The sequence below is a fragment of the Musca domestica genome, unplaced genomic scaffold (assembly GCF_030504385.1).
Source record: "Musca domestica strain aabys unplaced genomic scaffold, Musca_domestica.polishedcontigs.V.1.1 10, whole genome shotgun sequence".
Classification (NCBI taxonomy): domain Eukaryota; kingdom Metazoa; phylum Arthropoda; class Insecta; order Diptera; family Muscidae; genus Musca; species Musca domestica.
In genome coordinates this window covers 3,586,420-3,611,424 of record NW_026712115.1, presented here as the reverse complement: position 1 = coordinate 3,611,424, position 25,005 = coordinate 3,586,420, and the positions used below count along the sequence as shown (strand labels likewise).

General features: G+C 34.4%; 2 long non-coding RNA genes across 2 annotated transcripts; one reads left to right on the top strand and one right to left on the bottom strand.

Moving 5' to 3' along the window:
* Window positions 1-5,320: 5,320 nt before the first annotated feature.
* Window positions 5,321-12,304, top strand: LOC131803446 (uncharacterized). The gene is made up of 2 exons (XR_009342580.1): window positions 5,321-5,501; window positions 11,788-12,304. It is a non-coding gene; the product is annotated as an uncharacterized LOC131803446 (long non-coding RNA).
* Window positions 12,305-18,366: 6,062 nt separating this feature from the next.
* On the bottom strand, window positions 18,367-23,968 carry LOC131803442 (uncharacterized). The gene is made up of 2 exons (XR_009342577.1): window positions 23,539-23,968; window positions 18,367-18,749 (listed from the first exon to the last, which is right to left on the bottom strand). It is a non-coding gene; the product is annotated as an uncharacterized LOC131803442 (long non-coding RNA).
* Between the last annotated feature and the right edge of the window lie 1,037 nt (window positions 23,969-25,005).

Genomic DNA, 25,005 nt, shown 5'->3' with positions numbered 1-25,005 from the left:
TATAAATAATGCAATTCTCATAATCAACCAGCAGAAACAGGTGTGGATTTCTCTTTCGCAATTTTGCATTTAAAAATACTTCTCTTTCGTGTTTGCATTCATAGTTCTGAAGGACTATGGTAGAATAGTAGCAGTTTTTGTAGTGAGAATAATAAAAGTGAAAATGAAATAAGTAACCATCCATTATTGTGTCGCATTATACGAAAGTACTAAAAAAAGTGAAAATGGTATAATTGAGGTGTATAATTGTTGTATAATGGACAATTACAGCAGAATATAAAATTCGAAAATGAATAACATAAATCACAATACATCGTAAAATCTGCGCACAAACTTTTTTAACAATACTTCTCACTTTTCAAGTTCGCAAGTGCCTAAAACGGAATCCGTAAAATTCGGTGTTTGAAAGCGACAGTTCAAAGGAATCTCTACCGATCGACCAGCCGAAGTATTGCATTTTACTTGAGCATCCAGTTGTATGTTGAGGATTGCTGCGATAAGTGTGGATGGAAAGGTGAAACGGAGTTGCATTGTTTATTCTGAAGAGTAGTGATTGGATTAGTGACTGAAGTAATGTCGCCTTGAGAAGTTTGGTTGTCCCCTAGCAACACTTACGATATGAGACTGATATGACTAGTGAACGACACTAATTGGGCGCCTTCATAAGTCGTTGATATTTTACAGGCCACCACTTCAATCCGTGCTGCCGACAACTTTAGACATGGATATCAATCTTCGAGCCGCGTGTCAAGTAACTTTCACTAATATCCAACATGTTAAACATGGTATAAAAGTTGGCTTGGCCAGGACTCGTGAGTTGAATCTCATCACGATATATATTATTATACCTTACACCACATAGTTGTAAGGGTATTATGTCTTTGTGCATTTGTTTGTAACATGGAGAAGGAAGCGAGATAGACCCACAGTTACTTTTGAGGATCTCCATAGAATCACTTTCTGAGTTGATTTATGCATGTCATTCAGTATAGAATCAAGGAAATCAAATTTGGAGAAAATCGGTTAATATATAGCTATGGCTCCCATATATATGTTTCATCCGATTTGGGGTTTGAGGTCCCTCACATGCGTAATACATCAGATACTGCGCTAAAATAGCTTTGTCATATATTAGCCCAAATGGACTGAACTTTGGTAATTACGACTGAATTTATCTTATAAACAAGTACTTCAAATTTAGTGTAAATCGGTTCAGATATAACTATTGCTCCAATATATGTTTTATTCGATTTGGGGTTTAAAGTCTCTCACAAGCGTAATATGCATTTCACAACAGATATCACATACAGCTTTGAAATAAGTGTATCAAATTTTGTCAAGATCAGTTCAGATTTGGATATAGCTTCCAAATATATCCTCAACCGATTTCGGGTTAATTGTCCACCAGTTAAAAATTCAGTCCAAAAATCTGAATTTTGCAAATCTGACCGAATTCAGTGTAGAAGGAGGTACATTTAGCTGTAGCTCCCATATACATTTTTCGTCTGATTTGGTGTTTAAGTCCCTCACATTCGTAATATGCATTCGACAACAATGATATTTGGTACCAGTTATTAGATAAAGCCCAGAAATACCTCTGTCAAATTGTATCAAGATCTGTTCAGATTTGGATATATGTCCCATATATATCTTCAACCGGTTTCGGGTTGATTGTGCACCAAATGGCCAATATCAGTCTAAATGACTTAAATTTTGGCATATCTGAATTCAATCTAGAAACAAGTACCTTACATTTGTTGAAAATTGGGTCCCTCACATTGGTAGGGGACTTAATATTCGTAAGTCCCTTACGTTATGACTAATATCAGCTCAAATAGAGTGAATTTCGGGACGTACGTTTCGATTTTGTGCAACCCGGTATATATATATATATATATATATATATATATATATATATATATATATATATATATATATATATATATATATATTAATACAATCCTTTTCGAAGTGATATCATGCACTCTATAGCAAACTATACCTGCTCCAAAGCCAAATGTTCCCTACTGTTTTTATATAATCATTTTTAAAATCATATCATGTACTCTATAGCAATGGTAGTTATTACGAGAGGTACAAATGCCTCTGTAAAGTTTGGTGGAAATCAATTAGGTGTTGGATATACCTACCACATATTAATTGCCCCCCAAACTATATTTGCTTTAAAATCATAATTCGCATTTAGAAAAGTTTGATTTTATTTGTTATTTGATTTGCTTTACTAAATATGCATATTGGCATAGGGTATAATGTAGTAGGCCCGCCTGACTTTTCCAAAAACATATTATGGTCTCAGATAAAGCACATATTTATTATGATTATTAAATCTCATATAAAATAATTAAAGCTCTGAGTTTTCATTCGCAATTCCTTGGGGAACAAGAAGCAAGCTGCTCTTTTAACATTAATTAACATAACACATCGAGGGAAATACAAGCGAAAATGCAATGTCAAATATGATTGCACATTATACATAAACTTTTTAAAATTTTTAATGATTCAATCTTTCTCTTCTCAACATTAAAGTGATGATATTGATAATGAATGTGGCATTCCTTAAAATGTTAAAACATTAATACCCGCAACATCAGAGATATTACAGAATAGAACAATATGATTGGAAGCAACCAGGGCAATGTTAATACAGTGGTGGCTGAATTTTGGTGTTTTAATTTGTAAAATGCTCATTCGGCCCAAATAATTATAACTCTCATATAATTGAAGTAAAGGTGATTACTACCTTTGTTCAACCTGCATTAAAATATTGTCTAGTATTTTGGATCCCCCGATCACAATAAATCGTGATTTTGTTCAAAAAAATCGATTCAATGCAATTGTCCCTGTAAAAAAAATATACATCCGAAAGTTTTTTTTTTATATTCAGTAGATAGAATTTGTCGAAAAGAAATGTCAGACCAAAAATCGATCACAGTAAATGGATTTAAGCTATTTATTTTTAAAATTACTCGGAAAATCGAATGACAATTTGGTAATATACTTATGTGCCAACAGATTGTTAGTGGATGTTCCCTTTAGTTTGTCTGACCGTTGGCTGTGCATTGATAATGCAGTCTCTTTGTAGTCGAAGTTGGCATACTTTTAGGCGCAATTTTAATAGATATCTTTATTAGCCAAAGAAAAATTGCGCACATCGTCTTTTCATTTCTTTCTTATTACAATTTTGTATGAAACATATAATAGCAAATAAACCAGAAGAGGGCAAAAGAATCGGGCGGGCCGACTATATTGTACACGACACCGCTACGTATATTTAGTATAGTTACCCATAACAAATAAACGATTAATTGGGAATTTATGTTGAGTTGGTTATTTATGTTCATCCGAACTACAAAAAAATTAAATTTAAGTTGCAGCGCCAAAATTTAGTTTCTTTTAGAATCTAAAAGTATTTTTATGTTATCTTCAATTTAAATAGTAAATAAAATAAAAATTATTGTTAAAATTTGGATGTCATCTACATATAAAACAAGTAAAAAAGCAGTCATTTCGGCCGGAATGAATATTGAGGGAAGCAACCAGCAAATTTAAAAAAAAATAATAAAAAACTGTAAGTTGGAATGAAATTGGCAATTTACAAAAAAATAAAATCCGTTAAAAATTCTGTTAAAATTGTAAAAATAGAGAATGTAGCGGTTTTATTAGGGTCTATACGATGACGTGGACCTGCATCAACAAAATCATCAAAATAGAGAATATAGGGACGTACTATTATATGGGGGCTATACCAAAACGTGCACCATGTTTTTGTCATAGGTTGTAGTATCCATTAAATATTAAAATTTGAAGCAATTCCAGTGAATAATGTCGCTTGAATCATCAAAATACCAAATATTGGGAGGTACAGTTATATGGGGGCTATATGATGACGCGGACCTGCCATGAAAGTTTTCTGTCATATACCAATTTTGAAGCAATTCCGGTAATAATGTCGCTAAAATCATTAAAATACCGATAATAGGGAGGTACCATTATATGGTCCGTTGGTCTATCCGTCTGTGGAAATCACTCTAACTTCCGAACAAAATGTAGTAGGTTGATAAAATGTTTCTCAAATGTATATTATGTCTGCAGGGTTTTTTGTATTGAAAATGGGTTATGTAGGTCTACGTTTTGGTATAGCCCCCATATAACGGTACATACCGATATTCGGTATTTTGATCATTTTAGCCACTATATTCAACGGAATTGTTTCAAATTAAGCTGAGACAGAAAATTGTCTGTGCAGGTCGACGTCTTCGTATAGAAAGCTTTTTTACTTGTTATTATTATTTTTTTAAGATTTCCAAATTCTTTCCAAATGGAGGCGGATAATTAAAATTCCCTTGTTTAATAGTCTTAAGTTTAAATATATCTATAAGAATAATAAATATATTTTATGTTTGATTGTCTCAAAGAAGCAATTTTGTTTATTGGGTCAAGGTTTGCGCAGGTTAAGTGTGGGTGTGACTTCCACCAAAGACCCTTTTCACCTGTTTGTGTAGTGTTGGTTTTGCTGTTTTCTTATTGTGTTCTAAGTTAGTTGGATCTGCACCACAGCTCCACACAAGAAAACATCAAAACATTTTCCATTTCGAAGATGTGATGAATCGGGCCAATATATCGATCCACTTTTTCTGGAAACTATCCAAATTTTCCCTTTTCGATCTAAATTTAGGAATATTTTGAATATGCACTATTTCTTACATATATTTGATGAATACCTATAATGTTCAATGGTTTACATACGATGAAAGATATTAATGAAAATATCGTTCCGAGCGAACTTAATAATATATATTATTTTGTAATGCGTTTTAAAATTATTGCAATTGTGTATGTACGTTAACAAAGACAACATTTACTTCACACCCCATTTGTAACAATTTTCATTTTGTCGGTAGTCGAACTCTTTACATCAAACAAAACACAACCTACAACGTGTTGATATGCCGGCATAGCACGTGCCAAACCTACCACCATTCGCAAACAATGGAATCCAATAAAATACAGGTTTGGTGCATCTGACTTCTTAATTACAATCCACAAAATATGTTGAGAGAGCAAACCCTATTCCATGAAGGCAATTGGAAAATTCCCGACCCATTGGAAAAGAGAGAACATATCACCGGCAACATGATTTTTTCTTTATTTTGGGAGTTGTGTCTGTGCTAAGCCACCACTCGAACCAGGTACATAATTATTGCAAGTGTGTGTAAGGCCGTGTGCGAGTTGAAAAATACTGGTTTTCTATGATGTTGGCTTCAACGTTGGACAATTGCAAAAATTCAGTTTGTTTATGCTCTTCGTGCGGTTCAGACGTTTAAAGCGGTACTTTGGTATTGAGACGTCGACGGCACAACGTGAGGCCGGTAATACGCAAAGCCTATTGGTACTACTACCACTGACGCACTGAGTCGTTCGGGAAGCTGTGGATTAAACAAAGTTTATCTCCTACAGATAAAAGCATATGCTGCCGGGGGGTACTGTACGATTTTTGTGTTTAATATTTGTTGTTGGCATTATGCCAAAAAATGCGAAGATAACCAAGCAAATGTGAATGAAAATAAACCAGTATTTTTGTCTAATTGGAGTTCTTTGGAGTGTTTGGCAAGCTGGATGATATTAGTTTTGGCCTTTGTGTGAAGATTGGATTTGTTTGGCCTTTTAAGTGTCAATTGCTGTGTGAGTGTGTATGGGTGTGTGTAAATGTGATACAAATTCACATGTGCATGCTTGTGGTAAAAGGAAAATAAAGTTAAAAACAAAACAAAAAAGAAGTCAACAAAATATAAACAAAACAAAAAGAAAAGAGGAAAACAAAAATAAAGAAGCAAGAGGGAATGACGGAAAAGTGAGTGTTTGGTGGTTGCTGGTTCCAGCTGAAGTGTTCAAAGAAGTAGTAATGTCTGCTGTTGGCAATGATGATGATGATGGTGGTTGTGGTGGTGGCGGTGGTAAGAAAGAGCAATGAAGTGGTTAAACAACTCGAACGCGTATTCTCCCAGCCAACACACACACACACACAACCCTTGTGAACCTTTGTGTATGTTACACATAAGCCAAACCATACCGACGTTCTACGATATCGCCGCCAATATCTCTCCATTGAGGCTTATGTTTGTTGAAGTTGTTGCTGCTGCTACTTTTATGGCAAAGGACCACCATAACAAGATGTTGCAAAGCAGAAAAAGAAATAAACAGTATTTCAATAATGCCAAAGAGAAGTAGAAGACGTAAAAGACAAAAAAAAAAAAATAACTGAAAGAAGTTGAAATAGTGGCAAATTCAGTTACCGGTTTTTGGCCACACATTTACTTTGGCTTATGACTTTTTTCCCCTTGAGACATTTGTTTGTCGGCTTGTATGCCTTTCTTGTTGGTTGTGTGCTTTGCCTAACTCAATTTATGGCTGTTGTCTGTGAATTGTACGAGATTGTGTCTCCTCAAAATGGCAATAAAAAACCAATGAAGTATGGAATTGATGACTGTTGCTGCTGCTGCTCTAGCCAATATTTCTTCATGTATTCGGTATATAGGCTCGTAACCTTTAACATGACATGAACTCTGGTCTTTAATTTCCTGTTTGAATTTTTAATATTTTTTCAATGGCGTAAAGGATATTTGACTCTTGCCTTTAGCCCTTGATCGAAGCCTTATTAAATTCATAAGTTATGAAAAAATATCTACACGAAACTGGTTTTCAACCACAGACATAGTTTTGGATGACAGGCTATATAATAATAATATTTTTTCGGTGCTTAAATAAAAAATTGCTACTAATTATTCTGGATTACAAACATCTGAAAACACTTCTTCTGAGAGCCATGTTTGAAAGCCCAATTAAAATATGTTAAAACATGATTTGACTTCACTGTCATCCAGCTTGTAGACATGGTTTTAGTGAAACGGCATCACTTTCAACCGTGCTACACAAAGTGAATGCTTAAATTATGAAAAAATCCCTAGAAATACCTTAAATGTAGGGATTGTGTTTTATATTCGAGAAGCTAATGCGCGTAAATTGTAATTATTTTCTGCCTAATAGTTTTCTTCCGGTTGCGAACCAAAAATATAATATTGAAGCACATTAGGCGAAGAAAATTTGACCAAGACATTTAAAACACCAATAAATTGGAGCCACTCCAAAATCTTGATCTATATTGACCAATTCTAGCGAAAATATGTTCTATTAAAAATGTTTCAAAACCAGGATCTTCAAAACACATAAAATCGGTAGGCTGCTCGTAAACAGATTTTGAATTTTTTCCTAGATCCGATTCCAAAAAGCTTAAATTTTAACCAATTTTGCTGAATACTTGGTCCAGTAAACTTCAAAATTCCTTATATCAAGAGAGTGCTATGCCAAACAAATGGGCTCAAGGAATCTGGAATCTTCAACTGCTGCTGATCCGAAGATATCGTTATATGAGCACCGTGCAAAATAGTGAGAGTCAAAAATAACCAATTTTTATACCCTACCCACATAGTGGTAAAGGTATTACGTCTTTGTACATTTGTTTGTAACAGGGAGACCTATAGTTACTTCTGAGGATATTCATAGAATCACTTTCTGAGTCGATTTAAGCATGTCAGTCCGTCCGTCCATGTATTCTTGTGAACAGAATGCAGGTCGCATTTATTATCCGATTGAGATGAAATTTTGCAAACAATATTTGTTAGGTCCAAGGACGAACCCCATTGAAATTGGTAATAATAGCCCCCATATAGAAAGCATGTACACCATGTTTGGTGTAAATCGGTGCAGCTATAGCTCCCATATATGTATGTTTCGTCCGATTTAGTTTTTAAGTCCCTCATATTCGTAATATCCATTCAACAATATTCAATAGACCAGATATCTTACAGAGCTCGGAAATACCTCTGCCTAATTTTATCAAGATTGGATCAAATTTGGATATAGCTGCCATATATATCTTCAACCGATTTCGGGTTAATTGTGTACCAAATGGCCAATATCAATCCTAATGACCTGAATTTTGGCACATCCGTCCGAATTCAGTCTAGAAGGAAGTACATTCGATTTGGAGAAAATCTGTTTAGATATAGATATAGTTCCTTATATATGTTTCTTCCCAGTCGTAATATGCTTTTGACAACAATGATATTGGAGTTAATTTCGGGACGTACGTTTCCATTTTGTGGAACTCCGCTCCGATATATATTTTTATACCCTCCACCATACTATGGAGGGTATATTAATTTTGTCATTCCGTTTGTAACTCCTCGAAATATTCATGTCAGACCCAACAAAGTATATATATTCTTGATCAGCGTAAAATTCTAAGACGATTTAGCCATGTCCGTCTGTCTGTCTGTCTGTCCGTCTGTCTGTTGTAATCACGCTATCTTTCGAACAAATTGAGATAGAAGGCTAAAATTTTGCACACATGTATATTTTGCCAGTAGGCAGGTTAAGTTGGTAAATGGGCCATGTAGGTCCAAGTTATCATATAGCCCCCATATAACGGTACCTCCCGATATTCGGTATTTTGATGATTTTAGCGACATTATTCACCGGAATTATTTCAAATTTGGTATTTGAAGTTCGTAATGGCTACTACAGCCTAAGACAGAAAATTATCTGTGCAGGTCCACGTCTTCATATAGCCCCCATATATCGGTACCCCCCGATATTCGGTATTTTAATGATTTTAGCGACATTGTTTATCGGAATCGTTTCAAATTTGGTATTTGAAGTTCGTAATGGATATTTCATCCAAAGTCAAAAAATGAGCCAAGTAGGTCCACGTCTTCATATAGCCCCCATATAACGGTACCCCCCGATATTCGGTATTTTAATGATTTTAGCGACATTATTTACAGGGATTGTTTCCAATTTCGCATGTGCAGTTCGTAATGGATACTTTCAGACCATGCCAGAAAATTGTCTGTGCAGGTCCACGTCTTCGTATAGCCCCCATATAACGGTGCCCCCCATATTCGGTATTTTGACGATTTTAGCTACATTATAAACAGATTTTTCTTCAAGTTTCGCATTTAAATATTGTAATAATTTATGACAAAAGTTGTCTATGCAGGCCCACGTCGTCGTACAAGCATTCGGTATTTTTAAGATTTTAACAGAATTTTTAACGTTTTTTTTTTGGAAATTGCCAAATTTGTACCAAATGGTGGTGGAAATGGTGGATTAAAAGTTCGGCACGGCCGAACTTACAGCTTTTTTACTTGTTTTAATATAATCCTTCTCGTGATGTCATGCACTCTATACAAATGTTATTTGTATATGTATGATGTCTCCGTCAAATTAAGTGAAAATATATAATATATAACAGTACCTCTAGATATTCTGTATTTTGACGATTATAGCCACATTTGCTAAATGATTTGTTTAAAATTCGATATTTGTGACAGAACATTGTCTATATTGGTTCAAGTTTATCTGTAGCCTCCATATAAGGATACCAACTAATATTGAGCATTTTTTTGATACACGATATATCGAAGATTGGAGTCACTTTTTTTCCAGGGAATTATTTAAAAATTCGGTATATGAAGTTCATAAGGGTTATCTCTCAGTCTAAAAATTGTATATAATGGATTACGGTTTATTGTAGCCTTCATATAACGATACCGCCTCACATTCCGCATTTTGATGGAATTTGACGAAATTGTTTGAAATTCATAAGGGGAAGTTATGTCTCTGGCACAAAAAGTGTATATATTGGTCCAAGTTTGAGTATAGACCCCATATAATGGTATCTTCCGATATTCGGTATTTTAATGATTTATGTCCTATTTTTTCAATGGAATGGTCTGAAAAATTTTCGATATTTTTAATTCATAGTACGTACTTATGCCTCTGGAAAACAGTTGTCTGTAAGGTACATATGTGATATTCGATTGGATAGATGATTATAGCCACATATTTCAATGAAATTGTCTTGAATTCTAATTATGAATTTCTTAGAGAGTGGCAATCCCTCTGGCAGAAAATTTCCTATATACGTCCTCATAAACGATACATCCATATTTTATAGTTGAAAAAGTTTAAAATCTGCCATTTTAAACTCTCAATCCTATAGCAATAAAATTATTAACTAGATACACGTTTTGTTATAGCTCCCATATATTGGTAGCGCCCCCCTGGCGGGTAAATTTTGTTACCAATTTGTATACCCTCCACCATAGCATGGAGGCACGATATTACATACATTATTACTTATCAGAAAAAAATTCTATGTTGTTTTAGCGATGTCCGTCCGTGTGCCTGTCTGTCAGTCTATGGACCTCGCATATCTTTACCTTCAGATATTCAGTATTTTGATGATATGTCCCATACTTTTCACCTGAATTGTTTCAAAATTGGTATTTGGAGTTCATAATGGGTACTATCTCCTATTACAGAAAATTGCCTATAAAGGTTCACATCTTTGTAGAGCTCTCGTATAATTGTACCTCACTTTATTCGATATTTTGCCGATTTTAGCCACACATTTCACCAGAATTATTTTAAATTAGAAATTTGGAGTTCGCAGTGGATACTGCATCCTACGACAGAAAATTGTCTATATTCTTGACTTCGTTTAGCTCCCATATAATGGTACCTCCTAATATTCGGTATTTTTAATGATTTTATCCAAAAAATTTTCAAAATAATTATCTTAAACTTGGTGTTTGGAGTTCTAATAGGCACCACCTTCTCCGGCACATACATGGATGTAAAGGTCCACGTTCTGATTATTAAAAATGTTAACCATTTATGGGAGAGGCCATTTTGGCCCGAACATTTATCCGATATAAATATTCGGACTATATCAACTATTTCCTCCGTTTTATATGAGATTTATGCATATTTTTTAGAAATGTTTAATTTGTGTTTTTTGTTTTTTTTTTTTTTTTTTTTGAAAAATTTTAACGATTAGACTTGCTCTAATGTCATTTTTAGACTTGCTCTAATGTTGACACAAACATTAGAATATGGAGAAATTGATTCCCCTCTTCAAGTGAGTAATCAATTTCAAAAGTGGTCGTCTTTGAACTAAACAAACGAGCTTTCAAGATTTAATGAAAAGTGGCCAAAAATTTCGTCCTGAACTCTGTTCATAAAAGTACTTGGACGTCTGTCCACGTATATCGATATAAAAATTGATTTTATGCAGCAACAAATTCATGATATACAAATTGTACATCTGAATTTTGTTACAGTTTTCCGTCTCAGTGCAATCAGTTCATTCAATGTATTTAATTACAATATCCTGTACCACAATGTGGTGAGGTGTGGTACAACAAAATCTTGTTCAACACTTGCAACAAGAGCAGAAGCAGCAAATGCTGCCCAACCACTTAAAAGAAACGAGAAGAAGAAGAAACACAACAGCAACATAACAAGTTTTTTTCCCTCATTTTCAAAGCAAATAGTTGTGGCAGACACCACAGAAATCTTTTTATCTGCAACCATCCCAGAGTAGTTCTCACATCACTGAATATTTAGGGAAAATCATGGCAGCCACCAAAACCCACCATCCAACTAACCGACCAGCCAGCCAAGCAGATTGTGAAGATAATCCGCATCTCGTGGCTTTTAAAGCAGAGCTCAGCAGTTTGGTTTTTGCAGCCAGTTTTGCTTTCTTGTTATTACCCTCTATTGCTTCGTCTCATTTTTGGTCAAAAAGTTAGATTTCCACTTAATGGTGACACCAAATAAAGAAGGAGATATAAAAAAACAAACTTATATTTTTTTCTACAAAATCTTATATATATTTGTTGTTTTTGGCTTATTTTACAGTTCAATTTTGATGAAAGGAAATTGTGCAGAGAAAACATGCATTTTGAAACGTCTGCAGCAACAACAACAAAATAAAGAGAATATTGTTAACGAAAAGTAATGGCAAAAAAGTGCACAAGTCTTGCAGCAAAAAGTGATCCAAAGAAGAAAGAGAAAAAATTACCGAATCTAACATTTTCCTTTCAAGGCTAAGAAAATCGACAGCTTAACAAAGAAAACCCATCAAATCAATGGAAAATATGAAATCATTTTAAAGTGTTTACCACAAAAAAGTAATAGAGAAATGTAAAAAATACAAAGAATTATTTAATAATAATTTCCAAAAAGAAAGGAAAATAGTTTGAATTTCTTCTTAAATAAATACTCAAACAAAAGAAGAAAATATTATTGTGTTTTATGAAAGTGAATGAAAAATATACACAAATAATCAAATTAGCAACAATGAAGTGAATATGAATTAAAAATACTGCAAAATAAAAATAATTGAAATTAAAAACAAAAAAAAAATAATAAGAAATTAATATCGGAATAATTGTTGAAGTGCAAAGTTACAAACAAATATTTATAATTCAAAATTGTGAAATAATTTAAACTAAAAATAAAAATGTATGAAAATGTTGAAAGGTGAAATATTTATAACAAAAAAAAATAATAACTCGAGTGTTATAAGCGTGTTAAGAAAATTTGTGTTTTTTTGCTTAAATGTTATGAATAAATGTCACAATTAAAAAAAGTAACATAGTTGTCATATTGATATACATATTGGAATTATATACATATCTTAAATGTATACTGGATAATGAATTGATAATATCGTGTTACTATTACCTGTTTGTGGATTAGCCGTTTCTTCGTCTTGGTCATAGGTGAGTTTCTACCCAAAACCCCATTTTACTAAATAACTAGTTAATAAGATAAAAAGCATCAGTCGGTTTTTTCGGCAGATGTATACCCCCAGTTAATGTTCGACGATTTAAGTATATGTGTGTTTGACTCTCTTTGGAGTAGGTTTCGGAGAAATGAACCAATATTGTTCATTTCATATCGAACCTAAATAGATATGATATAAATATTGCGACGTCCCAGCGGTATGTGATAATTTTTAGAAAATGTTAAAATGTGCATGATGTACCACATAAAGTCGACCGAAGCATTCCATTTTTATACCCTCCACCATACTATGGAGGGTATATTAACTTTGTCATTCCGTTTGTAACTCCTCGAAATACTCATATCAGGCCCAACAAAGTATATATATTCTTGATCAGCGTAAAATTCTAAGACGATTTAGCCTGTCTGTCTGTCCGTCTGTCTGTTATAATCACGCTATCTTTCGAACAAATTAAGATAGAAGGCTAAAATTTTGCACACATGTATATTTTGCCAGTAGGCAGGTTAAGTTCGTAAATGGGACATGTAGGTCCAAGTTATCATATAGCCACCATAAAACGGTACCTCCCGATATTCGGTATTTTGATGATTTTATCGATATTATTCACCGGAATTGTTTCAAATTTGGCATTTGAAGTTCGAAATGGATATTACATCGTAGGACAGAAAATTTTCGGTGCAGGTTCACGTCTTCGTATAGCCCCCATATAATGGGACCTCCAAATTGTCGCTATTTTGATGATTTTACCATCATCATTCACCGGATCGAAATTGGAACTATAGCCCATGACACCAAATGTTCTATGCAGGACAGGTCTTCGTTTAGGCTCCATATATCAGAACCTCCCTATATTCGGTATTTTGACGATTTTAGGTACAATATTCACTGAAATTGTATGAGATCTCGTATTTAAAGTTCGTAATGGATACTACAGCCTCTGACAGAAAATTATCTACGCAGGTCCAGGTCTTCGTATAGCTCCGATATAACGGTACCTCCCTATATACGGTATTTTGATGGTGCTACATTATTCACCGTTTATAATGTGGTAATGGCTTAATACAAACAATGCCCATGTAGGTCCACGTCCAATGCCTATGTAGGTCCCAAAATAACGACTATATTCGGTATTTTTAAGATTTCCACAGAATTTTTTACGGATTTTATTTTTTGAATATTTCTAAATTCGTTCCAAATGGTGAAGGGTTTTCAAAGTTCGGCCCGGCCGAACTTAGTGCTTTTTAACTTGTTTATACTTCACAAATACAGATAAAAATATTTTTATGGGCAAAATTATAAGGCAAATCATAAATTCCATTATCATCTCAGGTTTCTGGTTGAAAGAAATATTCAGGAATATCAAGTTGTAAAGAATCGCTGACTTATTTTGCAAGTTATGACAGATAAAAATATTGAAACTTGTTACTCTTTGTGGGTGAGGTGCCAGAAGGGGTCATCGTGCGCACCACCCTGATAGACGGTAAAGTTTCTTCTGAAATAATTTTGTCAAATTTGGTGGAAATTGTTTTTAGATATGGCTAAAGCTCCCACATATATTCTTCATCCGATTTGTTAAATTTCTCCTCCATAGCCGTAATATGCACTACGGAACAACGATATTCTGAGAAATATATCAAATACACCTCAAAAAAAAATTTGCCAAATTTTATCAAGACCTATTCAGATTTGGATATAGCTTCCATATACAGGGTGAGATAAATAAAACTGCAACAAAATCAAAGGCCATGATTTTTACTTTTTATACCCTACACCACATTGTGGTCAGGGTATTATGTCTTTGTGCATTTGTTTGTAACAGGCAAAAGGAAACGAGATAGACCCATAGTTCCTTTTGATGATCTGCATAGAATCACTATCTGAGTTGATTTATGCATGTCAGTCCGTCTGTCCGTCCGTCCGTCTGTCCATGTATTTTTGTGAACAAAATGCAGGTCGCATTTATTATCCGATTGAGATGAAATTTTGCAAACAACATTTGTTTGGTCCAAGGACGAACCCTATTGAAATTGGAGATAATCGGTAGAAGTTTAGATATAGCTCCCATATATATCTTCGTCCGATTTACCCTTTATTGTGCACCAAATGTCTAATATTTGTCCAAATGGGATGGAATTTGGCACATACGACCGAATTTAGTCTAGAAGGTAGTATGCCAAATTTGGTGAAGATCGGTTCAGATATAGCTATAGCTTCCATATATATTGTTCATCCGATTTTTTATATTTGTTACCCACAGCCGTAATATGCACTCCGTAACAACGATATTCAGGTAAATATATCAAATACAGCTCAGAAATATCTCTGCCAATTTTTATCAAGATCAGTTCAGATTTGGATATAGTTCCCATATATATTTTTATCCGATTTCAAATTAATTTTGCACCAAATGGGCAATACAAGTCCGAATTTAAAAGATACAAATGCTTCGGCATATTTAGTCCTTTGAATTTTAAATTATAATTATAATCATAGCGTGTATGATTGAATTCTCCCATAAAAACTTTTAATTATTTAGTGGAGCTCAACTAAATTAGCAAAGTGGTGTAGGGTATCATAAAATCGGCCCCGCCCGACTTTAGGACTTTCTTTACTGGTTTTCATTTTTAAATTTTATTGAATGAAATCAAAAAATGTTGGAAATAGCATCAAATTTTAGAATGAGTTTCGATTTGTTCGCATTGGTCACCTTTGGCACGAATTATTGCCTTCAAATTGCCATTGAAACCGTCACATGCTGCCCGTATGTTCTGTGGTATTTTGGACCATTCCCGGCGAAGCGCTTGCTTGAGGTGATCGACACTTTGGTATTTTTTAGTGCCAACCTTGCTTTCCGAAATACTCCAGACACAATAGTCCAACGGATTGGTATCCAGAGATTTTGGTGGCCATTGTGCGCTGGAAATGAAGCGAGGGACCTCATTTTCTAATCGCTGCGCGTGCTGAGTCCTCTTGGAATGTCCAAGGTCTGCGGCCAAAATGTGCGCGTGCCCAAGGCTTTAATACATCCTCCAGAATATTTTCGGGATAATATTCGGCATTTATTCTCATGTCACGGTCGATTAATACGAGCAGAGAGCGACCATCGGCTGTTATGGTGGCCCACACCATCACCAATGCTTGAGTTCTGATGGCCCATACCATTACCAATGCTTGAGTTCTGGTGGCCAACCGAAGGTGCACATTTTCAGCTGACCTCTTTGGCCCGCTGGACAACGAATGTTTTCTCATCGAAGAAATCCAAATTCGGCAGTTCACCACTTTCGGCCATGCGATTAAACTCTTTAGCTCTTTTGAATCTATTTTCTTTCTGTTGCGGTGCATGCACTTATTGGAATTTAAATTGCTATACTCCGAGCTCATTTTTCAATATTTGCTGAATGGAATATTGCAGTATGTTCAGCTCACGAGCCCTTTTTTGGGCACTGCGACGAGGGACGACGAAGTGGACGAAAGAAAACAGCAACATCAGCTGAAATGGTTCTAAAAGTAAAGAAGCGACTTGATCGAATCTTTACTTTTAGAACCATTTCAGCTGATGTTGCTGTTTTCTTTTGTCCACTTCCAGTATCACGGTAACGAGCTATGTTACGAGACACAACAAATTTATTCACATTTAAATGTTAGAGTACTCTTACGATAGCCACTTGCGCTTTTCCAGCCAAATATAAAGAAATCACACTATCGCGCTTGAATTCCATCACGAATAACTTTTTTTCTGGAAAATGCTCACCTAAATGCTTTTGTACGCTTGTAAACAATATAATGAGCTGTCACTGGAATAATTTTAATAGCTGTCGCACGAGTGGCTTAGAATTCACAGCAGACTGAAGCTTGGTTGCAGCTTTTTCTTATCACCCTGTAATTGCTAGTCAAAAGTTTAACAAGGAAGAGAGAACCGAAATATCTTTTAGATCTATGGTTGACAAAAATATTGAGATACACGAAGTTTACTGGAAATCGTGAACTTGTTTCGCTAGTTATGAGAGATATTGGTATTTAAAAATTTGACCCATTGGGGGGGAGGTACCATAGGAGACAGCACGATGTCTGTCACTTTCACGCAAGGTCTTGTTTTAATAAAAATATTGCGATGTCTTAAAATTGAAAAGAATCAGAAGCTTATTTCGCATTTTATGAGTGTTTAAGTTATTCAAAATTTCGACACTATTGTGAGGCAAGTACCAGAAAAAGTGCATCCATATATTCTTCTATCTTCACACCATATATTGTTTTAATAAAAATATTGTGGTGTGTGAAATTTGGAACAGAATTGGATGCTCAATTCGCTTTTGTGATCGGTTTGGTTATTTAAAATTTTGACCCTTTGTGGGGGAGGTGCTTGATGGAGTGTGCCAATATTGTCCATTTACCTCGCACCAATAGAAATATTGGTATTTGAAAAGTTTGAACAAAATTGAATGATCATTTCTTGTTCTATAAGGTGAATAATTTTTACCTTTAAATTTTTGACTCTTTGTGGGAAAGGTACTTGATGTAGCGGACCAGTGTTGTCCATTTACAAACTCGATCTAAGTATGACGATAATATTACTATGTACAAACTTTGGAACAAATTGGATACTCTCTTCGAGAGTTATCGTTCGCACCAGCCTGAGAGACAGACGAACGGATTCCCCTAGATCGACTTCAAATGTCCAGAAACGGATTTGATCCAAAGACACCTAGTAGAGGTTCATATTTTATAAAAGTAAAATTGTTCAAAATGTTTACTTTTTGTGTGAGAGGTACAAGAAAGAGTTGTCCGACATACTTCTTATTCACACTAGCTCTTGTGTTGATGCTCATTTACTCTTTTTTGAGCTAAATATTTATTCAAAATGTTGACCCGTTGTGGGGGAGGTACCTCAAGGAATTGTCCAAAATACTCCCTTTTTCACATCAGAGCTTGTGTTGGTATAAATATTGAGATGTGCGAAATTTGACAATCTTACCCTTATTTGACATTTTGAGGAGTTATGATTATTCAAAATTTTGACCTTTTGTGGGGGAGGTACTTGGTGGAGATTGTCCATGTTTGCACCCAGCCTATCACTGACATTACAGGATTTACAAAATTGGATAATTCTTTTTTGTTCTATGAGTGGAGGAGGTACCCATTTCCGAATGAAATATTAAAAATAATATTACGATGTACCAAGTTTGGACCAAATTGTATACTCCCTTCGAGAGTTGTCGTGCTGACCAACAAGACCAACAGACCGTAGATCGACTCAAATTGTCCTAAAATAGATTTGGTCTAAAGATACTTAGGGTCTAAAACCGTTATTACGATGAGGCATGTTATGGCCGTATCAAGTGATATATACCCTCTGTAGCTGAGGGTATAAAAAAAAAACGTGGAATTTTTATATAAGATACTCTAGACCACCCTTTGTTTTTATACCCTCAACCATGAAAAGGAGGTACCTAAATGTATCTCCATGATCAGCATAAAATTCTAAATACTTTTAACGATGCCTGTTGAAATCACGATAGAAGTTGAACTTTGCATTTTTTCGCACAACAACATTGTTCAAATTGGTCTACGTTTTCCATATAACGGCATTCACCCATATTCGGTAATTTGATAGTCCTAGCCACATTTTTGATGATTCCAAAAAAGAGGAACAAAACATTTATATAAGTTTAATCGAAGTTTCTTTAAAATTAGTTTTTGTTAACATCCATTTTTAATACGGTTCCAGAAATAGTTTATTTACAATTTCCAATAGAATTCTAACGAAAGTGCTCTTAAATAAATCATACAACTCAAACAAAATTCCAACTTCCATTAAACAAAATAAATCCCACAATTGATTTATTTGTATGCAAATCAAACTTTCACAATTTATTTTCAAAATTCCAGCCCACCGGCTTAACGTTTATCATAAGACTTCTGCAGTAGCCAAATCTCCATTTGATTTGGTTTTTGATGTTGTTGATTGACAATTTTTCTTTATTGTCCGAATCAGAAAAGGGCAAAAACGATGAAAGGAAAGTGCGATATAATTAAATCAAATTGACATTTTTCATCTATTATCCGAGTGTATCTGAAAGTTTAATAAAAGCAAACATTGGATGGCGAAGAAGGAAAAGATAAATAAAGTAGAAAAAATATTTTTAAATATTACTCAAGAGTTGCGTAGGTTTATTATTTACATTATTCAGCAGCAGCACAACAACTCAAGTGAAGAAATTAGATACAGCGATTGAATCAAGCGGTCTCTTGTACGCAATTTCCTACCCAAACAGACAATGTTGGAAGTGAAGTAATACATTCACCTCTTGATGTGGTCATAATGTGGGTTTTGAACAATGCCACCGCAATTTGTCATAAATGTATACTGCTGACTCTGGGAAATATTTAAATCAGGAAAGAGCATAAAATTATAATTGTATTTTTGCTATTGACTCGAAAATTGTGTTTTTTTTTTTTTTTTGAGAGACTAGAATACTCTCATTTGAATTTTAAACATTTTTTCTAAGAATCACAATTGAACAATTCCCATTGAAATTTTTGGTTTTAATAATCTATTGGAATCGAAAACTCAACCGATTTCAATAAAATTTGGCAATTTTTTTTTTTGTACCGAATTTCATCTCTGTATCCGAATTTCATTGGAATCGGACATACATATCGTGTTTGGTCCATCAAATATGGAAAATCGGCCAAAAATATATATGAGAGTTGTATCCAAATCTTAACCGATATCAATATATTTCAACAAATTTATTTCTGTACCTAATTCCGTCACTCATTCCGAATTTCATTGGAATCGGACATACATATCGTGTCTGGTGCTTTAGATGTGTGAAATCGGTGAAAAAATATATGGGAGCTATATTCAAATCGTTGCTGGTTTATCTACGTAAAGTAACGTTTGTGTTTTTTAAGTGAAAGTATTTAGTTTTTTTTTTTTTTTTTTGTAAAAATTGTAATTTAAAAAAAAAAGTTGATAAAACTTTGAAAAAAATTGATAAAATTTTTTCGATATATCGGAAAACTATATGGAGTGAAAACAAGTAAAGAAAACTTAAAGGTCGGGCGTGGCAGACTTTATGATACCCTACACCACTATGCATATTTAGTAGAGCTCCCGTAACAAAAGAATTTTTTACAAGTAGATCATACCACCTATCAACATTTGGCTTTAGAGCAGTTATAGTTTGCTATAGAGTGCACGATATCACTTGGAGAAAGATTATATTAAAAAATGTGTATCGGAGCCGAGTTGCACGAAATGGAAACGTACGTACCGAAATTTACCCAATTTGGCTAGATATCAGCCATTATTTTCACAATAAACCTGAAATTGGTTTAAGGATATATATGAGAGTTATATGCAGTTATCGATAAAATGTGGCAAAGGTATTTCCGAACTTTATAAGATATCTGGTACCAAATATCATTGCTGTCGAATGCATATTACGAATGTGAGGGACTCATATATATTTGCACCGATTTTTTTTTTAATTTGATTTACTTGCTTCTAGACTGAATTTGGACGGTTGTACAAAAACCCAGGACTTTTTGACGGATATTGGCCATTTGGTGAACAATTAATCCGAAATCGGTTGAAGATATATATGGGATCTATATCCAAATCTGAACCGATCATGATAAAATTTGGCTGAGGTGTTTTCGAGCTCTATAAGATATCTGGTACTAAATATCATTGTTGTCGAATGCATATTACTAATGTTGGGGACTTAAACATCAAATCAGATGAAACATATATATGGGAGCTATAGCTATATCTGCACCGATTTTCACCAAATTTTATGTACTTGCTTCTAGACTGAATTCGGTCGGATATGCCAAAATTTAGGTCATTTGGGCTAATATTGGCTATTTGGTGCACAATTAACCCGAAATCGGTTAAGGATATATAAATGGGAGATGTATCCAAATCTGAATCGATCTTGAAAAAAATTGATACAATTATTTCAGAGCTGTATCTGATATCTGGTACCAAATATCATTGTTGTGGAATGCATATTACGCTTGTGTGGGACTTAAAACCCCAAATCGGATGAAACATATCTAGGGAGCTATGGCTATATCTGAACCGATTTTCACCAAATTTGAAGCACATGCTTGTAGGCTGATATCAGCCATTTTGTGCACAACGAACCTAAAATCGGATGAATATGTATATGGGAGATATATCTAAATTTTTACCGATTTTCACCAATTCCAATAGGCTTCGTCCTTGAGCCAAACAAATGTTATTTAGAAAATTTCATCTCAATCGAATAATAAATGTGACCGGCATTTGTTTACAAAAATACATGGACAGACGGACAGACAGACGGACGGACATGGATAAATCGACTCAAAATGTGATTCTATGCAGATTATCCAAAGGAACTATGAGTCTATCTCGTTTCCTTCTCCATGTTACAAACAAATGAACAAAGACGTAATACCCTTGTGACAATGTGGTGTAGGGTATAAAAATCGGGAAGGACCTAAAATTTTAATTTTGTATTTTAGTATGGAATGTCATCTTTCGTAATCGTAAAAAAATCGTGCCGTTTTTACTTAATTTAAAAAAACTTTGAAGATAGTCAGCTGATTTTGCGGTAAATGTACTGTGATGTAGTTTGTTTTATGTTTTTGTTGTTCTTTTAAATACGTTTCTCTTGATCCGATTTAAGGCAATGAGAAAAAATTAAGGAAGAAACACCATAATGATATTTTTTTTTTTAAATCAGTTACATTTTTTTAATATATCGATTAGGTTATGGTCTATTTCAGATAGGAAGGCTTTATATCCACACAATTTGTAGTTATCATGTAGTCGGAAAAGCGTTATTCTTTTATATATATGATGAATGATATATGAATGAAATTGTTGGTAATTTTTTGCACAAAGGTTGTGGTAATAACTTTATATAAAAATTTGGAGTCCAATTTTGGGTCTGAATTCTCGCATTCGCAACCGAAAAAAATGGATTGAAAAGTAAACTTGAATATGATTTTTTTTAGAAACTACTAAATATCGAATATTGGATTGAGTTTTCATTAACTTATAGTGTGAAGACTCAAATTCATTCCGACCGATTATTTTTTTTTTTTTTTTGATATCTAACGCGAAATTTTGACCCCAGGACAAAAATAACACGATTCACTGCCGTTTTATTGTTCCTTCTAATTTAATTTCTTGTCATGTTAGAATCTCTTTCTACCATTTCTTGCAGATAGTTTTTAACATTTTCTCTGCTGTCATTCGGTGATTCTCAATATAAACAACATTTTTGTCACAATAGCTCACCTATAAAAAATTGTATTTGCCCCTATCATAATATTAACAACTCCACAGGTATCAGAAGCATTTTTATCTCACCATTGTTTGTGGTCCACTGCTATGACATAATAGTTTTACTATTTATGACAACACACCGACGAAATTAATAGAAGAAAAATAAAAAAGATAGAAATACATTTCTCACTCATAAAAAGGTGAAACAATAAACATCTTTATAACCCCTGTCAGTGTCCAAGAAAGTCATAAATTTCGCTTAACCAGCAAATGAAACGGAGCAGCAGATAGACGGACGGAGACCCCCTCTTGGCTGGAACAAAACACTCATCTGTGAAGGCAAATGTATTGTTAGATTAGTTCTACCTGGTTGGTTGTCAATGAATTTTCGTGGACACTACCTTTTTCCCCATTTACCATAGACCAACCGAATATTGCCTTATCTTATTTTCTCTGAGTCTGTGTCTCCCTCGGGCCCAACTTCTCTCCCCTCTCCCAACATTTCACATCACAATTGAATGTATTAAATGACACAACAACGTTTAAATGCCCATAAAAACGACCGACCAACTGGGAAAAAATCCCTACCCAACACAATGATGAGATGAGACTATGAAAAGAACAATGCAAAATAAAAGCGTATACAGAGGAAGAACAAAAAAAAAAACGGAACAACAACAGCAATGCATAGACCGAAATGAAGTTACAACAGTTAAAAGATATCTCTCTATTCAGTTTGGCTTTATAGGGTTAATCCTCTGTAATATCTTCAACTCTATACACTTTTATTGTTACGGAATCAAGAGCCTGTTGTTTTTTTTTGTATCCCCACGAAGTCGAGGAGAATGCTGGAATTAAGGTAACATAACAATGCTAGGAGGAGGGAAACAGAATGGATGAAACAAAAAGTTATTAAATAATGTAAATAGTATGTGTGTGCATGTATGTGTGTGCTGCAAAGTAAGTCAAGTAGCAGAGTAGTGGTTTTTAGTTTGGTTAAGCTCTAAAGAGTTTAAGGATAATTTAATAAAAATATTTATAATTTAAAATATTTATAATTTAAGATATTTCAAATAATGGATCGATTTGAATTGGAAAATGGAAAGAAGATAACAATTATTTGGAAAAGGATTTCACCGATCAATGAACTTCTTGTTTAATCTGTACACTCATAATTTATTTTGTATACCCTCCACCATAGTATGGGGGGTATATCAATTTTAGGCCTAACAAAATGTATATATTATTGATCAGTGTCTGCTGTAACTACGCTGGAGTGAAAACGAATTAAGACAGGAACCTACAATTTTGCAAAGATCAGTCTTCGGTCTGCAGGCAGGTCAAGTTCGAAGATGGGCTATATTGGTTCACGATATAGTAGAGGTTCTCCCCGATATCCGATATTTTCATGATTTTAGCCACATTTTCAATGGAATTGTTTCAAAATCCTCGCCAGAACTTTATTTTGAGTACTTTACCCTCCCGGAAGAGAATTGTCTACATAGGGCCATGGTATAGTATAGGTCCCAAAAACAGGTATTCAGTATCTTGATGACTTTAACGACATATTTACCGGGATTGTTTTAAATTTCGTATTTAAAATTCATGATGATAACTTCCAGTATTCGGTATTTTGATGATTATAGGGACATTGTTCACCGCAATCATTTCTAATTTCGTATGTAAAGCTCGTAATGGGTAATACAACCAATGACGGAGAATTGACTATGTGGGCCTACGACTTCATTCAACCCACATATACCGACACCTCCCTTTTTTCAGTATTTTGATGACATTGCCCAAATTTTTTACCGGAATTATTTCAAATTTCGAATTTTACGTTCGTAATGTGGCGTTTCCACTGCACTTGATTCGCTCTCTATTCGTTGTTTGACCCTTAACTATGAAAAAACTACGTTATTCTTCACACAAAATTTTCTGAGCGAACACTCATATTTGTACGTTGTTCAAATCAAATCACTCTCAGAACAACGAAAAAATATGTCCCATCCTTAACAAATGAGAGCATTTATCGAAAAAATAAATTATGACATTTAAAAATTAAATATAGAAAAATTTAATGAAATTTCAAAAATTTTTGGGAAGACTTAAAATTATGAATGAAAACTACAATGTTGAATGGCGTATGTACATTCAAACGAAAGTACATTTTGTTTTCTCTCTCATTCGAGGTACGCATTTTATCCACAAGTTGAATTTTCCACAGAAAACTGCAAACAAAAGAGGCAATATTTTCAAAAACTTTGTATCGGCAGAAAAAATGTTTGACAAGTGTCTCTCCAGCAAAATTTAAAAATAGAAAAATACAAAAATATGTTCAAAATGTCAACATTTACACAAAAAGTTGAAAACGTGAATGAAAATTATAATATTAATGATATAATAAATATTTGGGAGAAAAACAATCATTTCTTCGGCGAAGCGCTTGCTTGAGGTGATCGACACTTTGGTATTTTTTAGTGCCAACCTTGCTTTCCGAAATACTCCAGACACAATAGTCCAACGGATTGGTATCCAGAGATTTTGGTGGCCATTGTGCGCTGGAAATGAAGCGAGGGACCTCATTTTCTAATCGCTGCGCGTGCTGAGTCCTCTTGGAATGTCCAAGGTCTGCGGCCAAAATGTGCGCGTGCCCAAGGCTTTAATACATCCTCCAGAATATTTTCGGGATAATATTCGGCATTTATTCTCATGTCACGGTCGATTAATACGAGCAGAGAGCGACCATCGGCTGTTATGGTGGCCCACACCATCACCAATGCTTGAGTTCTGATGGCCCATACCATTACCAATGCTTGAGTTCTGGTGGCCAACCGAAGGTGCACATTTTCAGCTGACCTCTTTGGCCCGCTGGACAACGAATGTTTTCTCATCGAAGAAATCCAAATTCGGCAGTTCACCACTTTCGGCCATGCGATTAAACTCTTTAGCTCTTTTGAATCTATTTTCTTTCTGTTGCGGTGCATGCACTTATTGGAATTTAAATTGCTATACTCCGAGCTCATTTTTCAATATTTGC